Raw genomic sequence first — 13,386 nt, 5'->3', positions numbered from 1 at the left:
CCATAACTTAAGTTTTTTCAATATGTGCCATTATGTTTAGTAGTTTTTGTCTTTTGTACGTTAACATATAAAATTGTAAGCATTTGTATGCTTACTTTATGAACAGCCGACAACTCATACTAGTACGAGCCGGCGTTCAAATGAATTGTTATTTTCATTCAAATAACATACAAGTATATGGTGGCGGATACTTTGCAAAGTACTATCACTTAATTTTTTGCCAATCAGTTGTACTTTGTGTCATTTTTTGACATATCTAAATTTTTTCCTTTTTTTTTCTTAATCTGACATAGTTGTCTCTTATATTATATTTTTGGCTCTTAAGTTTACCACCATAACTTAAGTTTTTTCAATATGTGCCATTATGTTTAGTAGTTTTTGTCTTTTGTACGTTAACATATAAAATTGTAAGCATTTGTATGCGTACTTTATGAACAGCCGACAACTCATACTAGTACGAGCCGGCGTTAAAATTAATTGTTATTTTCATTCAAATAACATACAAGTATATGGCGGCGGATAGTTTGCAAAGTACTATCACTTAATTTTTTGCCAATCAGTTGTACTTTGTGTCATTTTTTGACATCTATAAATTTTTTCCTTTTTTTTTCTTAATCTGACATAGTTGTCTTTTATATTATATTTTTGGCTCTTAAGTTTACCACCATAACTTAAGTTTTTTCAATATGTGCCATTATGTTTAGTAGTTTTTGTCTTTTGTACGTTAACATATAAAATTGTAAGCATTTGTATGCGTACTTTATGAACAGCCGACAACTCATACTAGTACGAGCTGGCGTTAAAATGAATTGTTATTTTCATTCAAATAACATACAAGTATATGGCGGTGGATAGTTTGCAAAGTACTATCACTGAATTTTCTGCTAATCAGTTGTACTTTGTGTCATTTTTTGACATATCTAAATTTTTTCATTTTTTTTTCTTAATCTGACATAGTTGTCTTTTATATTATATTTTTGGCTCTTAAGTTTACCACCATAACTTAAGTTTTTTCAATATGTGCCATTATGTTTAGTAGTTTTTGTCTTTTGTACTCTAACATATAAAATTGTAAGCATTTGTATGCGTACTTTATGAACAGCCGACAACTCATACTAGTACGAGCCGGCGTTAAAATGAATTGTTATTTTCATTCAAATAACATACAAGTATATGGTGGCGGATACTTTGCAAAGTACTATCACTTAATTTTTTGCCAATCAGTTGTACTTTGTGTCATTTTTTGACATATATAAATTTTTTTCTTTTTTTTTCTTAATCTGACATAGTTGTCTTTCATATTATATTTTTAGCTCTTACGTTTACCACCATAACTTAAGTTTTTTCAATATGTGCCATTATGTTTAGTAGTTTTTGTCTTTTGTACGTTATCATATAAAATTGTAAGCATTTGTATGCGTACTTTATGAACAGCCGAACACTCATACTAGTACGAGCCGGCGTTAAAATGAATTGTTATTTTCATTCAAATAACATACAAGTATATGGCGGCGGATAGTTTGCAACGTACTATCACTTAATTTTTTGCCAATCACTTGTACTTTGTGTCATTTTTTGACATCTATAAATTTTTTCTTTTTTTTTTCTTAATCTGACATAGTTGTCTTTTATATTATATTTTTGGCTCTTAAGTTTACCACCATAACTTAAGTTTTTTCAATATGTGCCATTATGTTTAGTAGTTTTTGTCTTTTGTACGTTAACATATAAAATTGTAAGCATTTGTATGCTTACTTTATGAACAGCCGACAACTCATACTAGTACGAGCCGGCGTTCAAATGAATTGTTATTTTCATTCAAATAACATACAAGTATATGGTGGCGGATACTTTGCAAAGTACTATCACTTAATTTTTTGCCAATCAGTTGTACTTTGTGTCATTTTTTGACATATCTAAATTTTTTCCTTTTTTTTTCTTAATCTGACATAGTTGTCTCTTATATTATATTTTTGGCTCTTAAGTTTACCACCATAACTTAAGTTTTTTCAATATGTGCCATTATGTTTAGTAGTTTTTGTCTTTTGTACGTTAACATATAAAATTGTAAGCATTTGTATGCGTACTTTATGAACAGCCGACAACTCATACTAGTACGAGCCGGCGTTAAAATGAATTGTTATTTTCATTCAAATAACATATAAGTATATGGCGGCGGATAGTTTGCAAAGTACTATCACTTAATTTTTTGCCAATCAGTTGTACTTTGTGTCATTTTTTGACATCTATAAATTTTTTCCTTTTTTTTTCTTAATCTGACATAGTTGTCTTTTATATTATATTTTTGGCTCTTAAGTTTACCACCATAACTTAAGTTTTTTCAATATGTGCCATTATGTTTAGTAGTTTTTGTCTTTTGTACGTTAACATATAAAATTGTAAGCATTTGTATGCGTACTTTATGAACAGCCGACAACTCATACTAGTACGAGCCGGCGTTAAAATGAATTGTTATTTTCATTCAAATAACATACAAGTATATGGCGGTGGATAGTTTGCAAAGTACTATCACTTAATTTTCTGCTAATCAGTTGTACTTTGTGTCATTTTTTGACATATCTAAATTTTTTCCTTTTTTTTTCTTAATCTGACATAGTTGTCTTTTATATTATATTTTTGGCTCTTAAGTTTACCACCATAACTTAAGTTTTTTCAATATGTGCCATTATGTTTAGAAGTTTTTGTCTTTTGTACGTTAACATATAAAATTGTATGCATTTGTATGCTTACTTTATGAACAGCCGACAACTCATACTAGTACGAGCCGGCGTTCAAATGAATTGTTATTTTCATTCAAATAACATACAAGTATATGGTGGCGGATACTTTGCAAAGTACTATCACTTAATTTTTTGCCAATCAGTTGTACTTTGTGTCATTTTTTGACATCTATAAATTTTTTCCTTTTTTTTTCTTAATCTGACATAGTTGTCTTTTATATTATATTTTTGGCTCTTAAGTTTACCACCATAACTTAAGTTTTTTCAATATGTGCCATTATGTTTAGTCGTTTTTGTCTTTTGTACGTTAACATATAAAATTGTAAGCATTTGTATGCGTACTTTATGAACAGCCGACAACTCATACTAGTACGAGCCGGCGTTAAAATGAATTGTTATTTTCATTCAAATAACATACAAGTATATGGCGGTGGATAGTTTGCAAAGTACTATCACTTAATTTTCTGCCAATCAGTTGTACTTTGTGTCATTTTTTGTCATATCTAAATTTTTTCCTTTTTTTTTCTTAATCTGACATAGTTGTCTTTTATATTATATTTTTGGCTCTTAAGTTTACCACCATAACTTAAGTTTTTTCAATATGTGCCATTATGTTTAGTAGTTTTTGTCTTTTGTACGTTAACATATAAAATTGTAAGCATTTGTATGCGTACTTTATGAACAGCCGACAACTCATACTAGTACGAGCCGGCGTTAAAATGAATTGTTATTTTCATTCAAATAACACGCAAGTATATGGCGGCGGATAGTTTGCAACGTACTATCACTTAATTTTTTGCCAATCACTTGTACTTTGTGTCATTTTTTGACATCTATAAATTTTTTCTTTTTTTTTTCTTAATCTGACATAGTTGTCTTTTATATTATATTTTTGGCTCTTAAGTTTACCACCATAACTTAAGTTTTTTCAATATGTGCCATTATGTTTAGTAGTTTTTGTCTTTTGTACGTTAACATATAAAATTGTAAGCATTTGTATATCTTACTTTATGAACAGCCGACAACTCATACTAGTACGAGCCGGCGTTCAAATGAATTGTTATTTTCATTCAAATAACATACAAGTATATGGTGGCGGATACTTTGCAAAGTACTATCACTTAATTTTTTGCCAATCAGTTGTACTTTGTGTCATTTTTTGACATATCTAAATTTTTTCCTTTTTTTTTCTTAATCTGACATAGTTGTCTCTTATATTATATTTTTGGCTCTTAAGTTTACCACCATAACTTAAGTTTTTTCAATATGTGCCATTATGTTTAGTAGTTTTTGTCTTTTGTACGTTAACATATAAAATTGTAAGCATTTGTATGCGTACTTTATGAACAGCCGACAACTCATACTAGTACGAGCCGGCGTTAAAATGAATTGTTATTTTCATTCAAATAACATACAAGTATATGGCGGTGGATAGTTTGCAAAGTACTATCACTTAATTTTCTGCTAATCAGTTGTACTTTGTGTCATTTTTTGACATATCTAAATTTTTTCCTTTTTTTTTCTTAATCTGACATAGTTGTCTTTTATATTATATTTTTGGCTCTTAAGTTTACCACCATAACTTAAGTTTTTTCAATATGTGCCATTATGTTTAGTAGTTTTTGTCTTTTGTACGTTAACATATAAAATTGTAAGCATTTGTATGCTTACTTTATGAACAGCCGACAACTCATACTAGTACGAGCCGGCGTTCAAATGAATTGTTATTTTCATTCAAATAACATACAAGTATATGGTGGCGGATACTTTGCAAAGTACTATCACTTAATTTTTTGCCAATCAGTTGTACTTTGTGTCATTTTTTGACATATCTAAATTTTTTCCTTTTTTTTTCTTAATCTGACATAGTTGTCTCTTATATTATATTTTTGGCTCTTAAGTTTACCACCATAACTTAAGTTTTTTCAATATGTGCCATTATGTTTAGTAGTTTTTGTCTTTTGTACGTTAACATATAAAATTGTAAGCATTTGTATGCGTACTTTATGAACAGCCGACAACTCATACTAGTACGAGCCGGCGTTAAAATGAATTGTTATTTTCATTCAAATAACATACAAGTATATGGCGGCGGATAGTTTGCAAAGTACTATCACTTAATTTTTTGCCAATCAGTTGTACTTTGTGTCATTTTTTGACATCTATAAATTTTTTCCTTTTTTTTTCTTAATCTGACATAGTTGTCTTTTATATTATATTTTTGGCTCTTAAGTTTACCACCATAACTTAAGTTTTTTCAATATGTGCCATTATGTTTAGTAGTTTTTGTCTTTTGTACGTTAACATATAAAATTGTAAGCATTTGTATGCGTACTTTATGAACAGCCGACAACTCATACTAGTACGAGCTGGCGTTAAAATGAATTGTTATTTTCATTCAAATAACATACAAGTATATGGCGGTGGATAGTTTGCAAAGTACTATCACTTAATTTTCTGCTAATCAGTTGTACTTTGTGTCATTTTTTGACATATCTAAATTTTTTCCTTTTTTTTTCTTAATCTGACATAGTTGTCTTTTATATTATATTTTTGGCTCTTAAGTTTACCACCATAACTTAAGTTTTTTCAATATGTGCCATTATGTTTAGTAGTTTTTGTCTTTTGTACTCTAACATATAAAATTGTAAGCATTTGTATGCGTACTTTATGAACAGCCGACAACTCATACTAGTACGAGCCGGCGTTAAAATGAATTGTTATTTTCATTCAAATAACATACAAGTATATGGCGGTGGATAGTTTGCAAAGTACTATCACTTAATTTTCTGCCAATCAGTTGTACTTTGTGTCATTTTTTGTCATATCTAAATTTTTTCCTTTTTTTTTCTTAATCTGACATAGTTGTCTTTTATATTATATTTTTGGCTCTTAAGTTTACCACCATAACTTAAGTTTTTTCAATATGTGCCATTATGTTTAGTAGTTTTTGTCTTTTGTACGTTAACATATAAAATTGTAAGCATTTGTATGCTTACTTTATGAACAGCCGACAACTCATACTAGTACGAGCCGGCGTTCAAATGAATTGTTATTTTCATTCAAATAACATACAAGTATATGGTGGCGGATACTTTGCAAAGTACTATCACTTAATTTTTTGCCAATCAGTTGTACTTTGTGTCATTTTTTGACATATCTAAATTTTTTCCTTTTTTTTTCTTAATCTGACATAGTTGTCTCTTATATTATATTTTTGGCTCTTAAGTTTACCACCATAACTTAAGTTTATTCAATATGTGCCATTATGTTTAGTAGTTTTTGTCTTTTGTACGTTAACATATAAAATTGTAAGCATTTGTATGCGTACTTTATGAACAGCCGACAACTCATACTAGTACGAGCCGGCGTTAAAATGAATTGTTATTTTCATTCAAATAACATATAAGTATATGGCGGCGGATAGTTTGCAAAGTACTATCACTTAATTTTTTGCCAATCAGTTGTACTTTGTGTCATTTTTTGACATCTATAAATTTTTTCCTTTTTTTTTCTTAATCTGACATAGTTGTCTTTTATATTATATTTTTGGCTCTTAAGTTTACCACCATAACTTAAGTTTTTTCAATATGTGCCATTATGTTTAGTAGTTTTTGTCTTTTGTACGTTAACATATAAAATTGTAAGCATTTGTATGCGTACTTTATGAACAGCCGACAACTCATACTAGTACGAGCCGGCGTTAAAATGAATTGTTATTTTCATTCAAATAACATACAAGTATATGGCGGTGGATAGTTTGCAAAGTACTATCACTTAATTTTCTGCTAATCAGTTGTACTTTGTGTCATTTTTTGACATATCTAAATTTTTTCCTTTTTTTTTCTTAATCTGACATAGTTGTCTTTTATATTATATTTTTGGCTCTTAAGTTTACCACCATAACTTAAGTTTTTTCAATATGTGCCATTATGTTTAGAAGTTTTTGTCTTTTGTACGTTAACATATAAAATTGTATGCATTTGTATGCTTACTTTATGAACAGCCGACAACTCATACTAGTACGAGCCGGCGTTCAAATGAATTGTTATTTTCATTCAAATAACATACAAGTATATGGTGGCGGATACTTTGCAAAGTACTATCACTTAATTTTTTGCCAATCAGTTGTACTTTGTGTCATTTTTTGACATATATAAATTTTTTTCTTTTTTTTTCTTAATCTGACATAGTTGTCTTTTATATTATATTTTTAGCTCTTAAGTTTACCACCATAACTTAAGTTTTTTCAATATGTGCCATTATGTTTAGTAGTTTTTGTCTTTTGTACGTTAACATATAAAATTGTAAGCATTTGTATGCGTACTTTATGAACAGCCGACAACTCATACTAGTACGAGCCGGCGTTAAAATGAATTGTTATTTTCATTCAAATAACATACAAGTATATGGCGGCGGATAGTTTGCAAAGTACTATCACTTAATTTTTTGCCAATCAGTTGTACTTTGTGTCATTTTTTGACATCTATAAATTTTTTCCTTTTTTTTTCTTAATCTGACATAGTTGTCTTTTATATTATATTTTTGGCTCTTAAGTTTACCACCATAACTTAAGTTTTTTCAATATGTGCCATTATGTTTAGTCGTTTTTGTCTTTTGTACGTTAACATATAAAATTGTAAGCATTTGTATGCGTACTTTATGAACAGCCGACAACTCATACTAGTACGAGCCGGCGTTAAAATGAATTGTTATTTTCATTCAAATAACATACAAGTATATGGCGGTGGATAGTTTGCAAAGTACTATCACTTAATTTTCTGCCAATCAGTTGTACTTTGTGTCATTTTTTGTCATATCTAAATTTTTTCCTTTTTTTTTCTTAATCTGACATAGTTGTCTTTTATATTATATTTTTGGCTCTTAAGTTTACCACCATAACTTAAGTTTTTTCAATATGTGCCATTATGTTTAGTAGTTTTTGTCTTTTGTACGTTAACATATAAAATTGTAAGCATTTGTATGCGTACTTTATGAACAGCCGACAACTCATACTAGTACGAGCCGGCGTTAAAATGAATTGTTATTTTCATTCAAATAACACGCAAGTATATGGCGGCGGATAGTTTGCAACGTACTATCACTTAATTTTTTGCCAATCACTTGTACTTTGTGTCATTTTTTGACATCTATAAATTTTTTCTTTTTTTTTTCTTAATCTGACATAGTTGTCTTTTATATTATATTTTTGGCTCTTAAGTTTACCACCATAACTTAAGTTTTTTCAATATGTGCCATTATGTTTAGTAGTTTTTGTCTTTTGTACGTTAACATATAAAATTGTAAGCATTTGTATATCTTACTTTATGAACAGCCGACAACTCATACTAGTACGAGCCGGCGTTCAAATGAATTGTTATTTTCATTCAAATAACATACAAGTATATGGTGGCGGATACTTTGCAAAGTACTATCACTTAATTTTTTGCCAATCAGTTGTACTTTGTGTCATTTTTTGACATATCTAAATTTTTTCCTTTTTTTTTCTTAATCTGACATAGTTGTCTCTTATATTATATTTTTGGCTCTTAAGTTTACCACCATAACTTAAGTTTTTTCAATATGTGCCATTATGTTTAGTAGTTTTTGTCTTTTGTACGTTAACATATAAAATTGTAAGCATTTGTATGCGTACTTTATGAACAGCCGACAACTCATACTAGTACGAGCCGGCGTTAAAATGAATTGTTATTTTCATTCAAATAACATACAAGTATATGGCGGTGGATAGTTTGCAAAGTACTATCACTTAATTTTCTGCTAATCAGTTGTACTTTGTGTCATTTTTTGACATATCTAAATTTTTTCCTTTTTTTTTCTTAATCTGACATAGTTGTCTTTTATATTATATTTTTGGCTCTTAAGTTTACCACCATAACTTAAGTTTTTTCAATATGTGCCATTATGTTTAGTAGTTTTTGTCTTTTGTACGTTAACATATAAAATTGTAAGCATTTGTATGCTTACTTTATGAACAGCCGACAACTCATACTAGTACGAGCCGGCGTTCAAATGAATTGTTATTTTCATTCAAATAACATACAAGTATATGGTGGCGGATACTTTGCAAAGTACTATCACTTAATTTTTTGCCAATCAGTTGTACTTTGTGTCATTTTTTGACATATCTAAATTTTTTCCTTTTTTTTTCTTAATCTGACATAGTTGTCTCTTATATTATATTTTTGGCTCTTAAGTTTACCACCATAACTTAAGTTTTTTCAATATGTGCCATTATGTTTAGTAGTTTTTGTCTTTTGTACGTTAACATATAAAATTGTAAGCATTTGTATGCGTACTTTATGAACAGCCGACAACTCATACTAGTACGAGCCGGCGTTAAAATGAATTGTTATTTTCATTCAAATAACATACAAGTATATGGCGGCGGATAGTTTGCAAAGTACTATCACTTAATTTTTTGCCAATCAGTTGTACTTTGTGTCATTTTTTGACATCTATAAATTTTTTCCTTTTTTTTTCTTAATCTGACATAGTTGTCTTTTATATTATATTTTTGGCTCTTAAGTTTACCACCATAACTTAAGTTTTTTCAATATGTGCCATTATGTTTAGTAGTTTTTGTCTTTTGTACGTTAACATATAAAATTGTAAGCATTTGTATGCGTACTTTATGAACAGCCGACAACTCATACTAGTACGAGCTGGCGTTAAAATGAATTGTTATTTTCATTCAAATAACATACAAGTATATGGCGGTGGATAGTTTGCAAAGTACTATCACTTAATTTTCTGCTAATCAGTTGTACTTTGTGTCATTTTTTGACATATCTAAATTTTTTCCTTTTTTTTTCTTAATCTGACATAGTTGTCTTTTATATTATATTTTTGGCTCTTAAGTTTACCACCATAACTTAAGTTTTTTCAATATGTGCCATTATGTTTAGTAGTTTTTGTCTTTTGTACTCTAACATATAAAATTGTAAGCATTTGTATGCGTACTTTATGAACAGCCGACAACTCATACTAGTACGAGCCGGCGTTAAAATGAATTGTTATTTTCATTCAAATAACATACAAGTATATGGCGGTGGATAGTTTGCAAAGTACTATCACTTAATTTTCTGCCAATCAGTTGTACTTTGTGTCATTTTTTGTCATATCTAAATTTTTTCCTTTTTTTTTCTTAATCTGACATAGTTGTCTTTTATATTATATTTTTGGCTCTTAAGTTTACCACCATAACTTAAGTTTTTTCAATATGTGCCATTATGTTTAGTAGTTTTTGTCTTTTGTACGTTAACATATAAAATTGTAAGCATTCGTATGCGTACTTTATGAACAGCCGACAACTCATACTAGTACGAGCCGGCGTTAAAATGAATTGTTATTTTCATTCAAATAACATGCAAGTATATGGCGGCGGATAGTTTGCAAAGTACTATCACTTAATTTTTTGCCAATCACTTGTACTTTGTGTCATTTTTTGACATATATAAATTTTTTCCTCTATTTTTCTTAATCTGACATAGTTGTCTTTTATATTATATTTTTGGCTCTTAAGTTTACCACCATAACTTAAGTTCTTTCAATATGTGCCATTATGTTTAGTAGTTTTTGTCTTTTGTACGTTAACATATAAAATTGTAAGCATTTGTATGCGTACTTTATGAACAGCCGACAACTCATACTAGTACGAGCCGGCGTTCAAATGAATTGTTATTTTCATTCAAATAACATACAAGTATATGGCGGCGGATAGTTTGCAAAGTACTATCACTTAATTTTCTGCCAATCAGTTGTACTTTGTGTCATTTTTTGACATATCTAAATTTTTTCCTTTTTTTTTCTTAATCTGACATAGTTGTCTTTTATATTATATTTTTGGCTCTTAAGTTTACCACCATAACTTAAGTTTTTTCAATATGTGCCATTATGTTTAGTAGTTTTTGTCTTTTGTACGTTAACATATAAAATTGTAAGCATTTGTATGCGTACTTTATGAACAGCCGACAACTCATACTAGTACGAGCCGGCGTTAAAATGAATTGTTATTTTCATTCAAATAACATGCAAGTATATGGCGGCGGATAGTTTGCAAAGTACTATCACTTAATTTTTTGCCAATCACTTGTACTTTGTGTCATTTTTTGACATATATAAATTTTTTTCTTTATTTTTCTTAATCTGACATAGTTGTCGTTCATATTATATTTTTGGCTCTTAAGTTTACCACCATAACTTAAGTTTTTTCAATATGTGCCATTATGTTTAGTAGTTTTTGTCTTTTGTACGTTAACATATAAAATTGTAAGCATTTGTATGCGTACTTTATGAACAGCCGACAACTCATACTAGTACGAGCCGGCGTTAAAATGAATTGTTATTTTCATTCAAATAACATACAAGTATATGGCGGCGGATAGTTTGCAAAGTACTATCACTTAATTTTTTGCCAATCACTTGTACTTTGTGTCATTTTTTGACATATATAAATTTTTTTCTTTATTTTTCTTAATCTGACATAGTTGTCGTTCATATTATATTTTTGGCTCTTAAGTTTACCACCATAACTTAAGTTTTTTCAATATGTGCCATTATGTTTAGTAGTTTTTGTCTTTTGTACGTTAACATATAAAATTGTAAGCATTTGTATGCGTACTTTATGAACAGCCGACAACTCATACTAGTACGAGCCGGCGTTAAAATGAATTGTTATTTTCATTCAAATAACATACAAGTATATGGCGGCGGATAGTTTGCAAAGTACTATCACTTAATTTTTTGCCAATCAGTTGTACTTTGTGTCATTTTTAGACATATCTAAATTTTTTCCTTTTTTTTTCTTAATCTGACATAGTTGTCTTTTATATTATATTTTTGGCTCTTAAGTTTACCACCATAACTTAAGTTTTTTCAATATGTGCCATTATGTTTAGTAGTTTTTGTCTTTTGTACGTTAACATATAAAATTGTAAGCATTTGTATGCGTACTTTATGAACAGCCGACAACTCATACTAGTACGAGCCGGCGTTAAAATGAATTGTTATTTTCATTCAAATAACATACGAGTATATGGCGGCGGATAGTTTGCAAAGTACTATCACTTAATTTTTTGCCAATCAGTTGTACTTTGTGTCATTTTTTGACATCTATAAATTTTTTCCTTTTTTTTTCTTAATCTGACATAGTTGTCTTTTATATTATATTTTTGTCTCTTAAGTTTACCACCATAACTTAAGTTTTTTCAATATGTGCCATTATGTTTAGTAGTTTTTGTCTTTTGTGCGTTAACATATAAAATTGTAAGCATTTGTATGCGTACTTTATGAACAGCCGACAACTCATACTAGTACGAGCCAGCGTTAAAATGAATTGTTATTTTCATTCAAATAACATACAAGTATATGGCGGTGGATAGTTTGCAAAGTACTATCACTTAATTTTCTGCCAATCAGTTGTACTTTGTGTCATTTTTTGTCATATCTAAATTTTTTCCTTTTTTTTTCTTAATCTGACATAGTTGTCTTTTATATTATATTTTTGGCTCTTAAGTTTACCACCATAACTTAAGTTTTTTCAATATGTGCCATTATGTTTAGTAGTTTTTGTCTTTTGTACGTTAACATATAAAATTGTAAGCATTTGTATGCGTACTTTATGAACAGCCGACAACTCATACTAGTACGAGCCGGCGTTAAAATGAATTGTTATTTTTATTCAAATAACATACAAGTATCCGGCGGTGGATAGTTTGCAAAGTACTATCACTTAATTTTCTGCCAATCAGTTGTACTTTGTGTCATTTTTTGTCATATCTAAATTTTTTCCTTTTTTTTTCTTAATCTGACATAGTTGTCTTTTATATTATATTTTTGGCTCTTAAGTTTACCACCATAACTTAAGTTTTTTCAATATGTGCCATTATGTTTAGTAGTTTTTGTCTTTTGTACGTTATCATATAAAATTGTAAGCATTTGTATGCGTACTTTATGAACAGCCGACAACTCATACTAGTACGAGCCGGCGTTAAAATGAATTGTTATTTTCATTCAAATAACATACAAGTATATGGCGGCGGATAGTTTGCAAAGTACTATCACTTAATTTTTTGCCAATCAGTTGTACTTTGTGTCATTTTTTGTCATATCTAAATTTTTTCCTTTTTTTTTCTTAATCAGACATAGTTGTCTTTTATATTATATTTTTGGCTCTTAAGTTTACCACCATAACTTAAGTTTTTTCAATATGTGCCATTATGTTTAGTAGTTTTTGTCTTTTGTACGTTAACATATAAAATTGTAAGCATTTGTATGCGTACTTTATGAACAGCCGACAACTCATACTAGTACGAGCCGGCGTTAAAATGAATTGTTATTTTCATTCAAATAACATGCAAGTATATGGCGGCGGATAGTTTGCAAAGTACTATCACTTAATTTTTTGCCAATCACTTGTACTTTGTGTCATTTTTTGACATATATAAATTTTTTCCTTTATTTTTCTTAATCTGACATAGTTGTCTTTCATATTATATTTTTGGCTCTTAAGTTTACCACCATAACTTAAGTTTTTTCAATATGTGCCATTATGTTTAGTAGTTTTTGTCTTTTGTACGTTAACATATAAAATTGTAAGCATTTGTATGCGTACTTTATGAAC

Source organism: Microplitis mediator, chromosome 8 (assembly GCF_029852145.1).
Source record: "Microplitis mediator isolate UGA2020A chromosome 8, iyMicMedi2.1, whole genome shotgun sequence".
In the NCBI taxonomy this organism is placed as follows: domain Eukaryota; kingdom Metazoa; phylum Arthropoda; class Insecta; order Hymenoptera; family Braconidae; genus Microplitis; species Microplitis mediator.
This window is presented reverse-complemented; position numbering follows the sequence as displayed.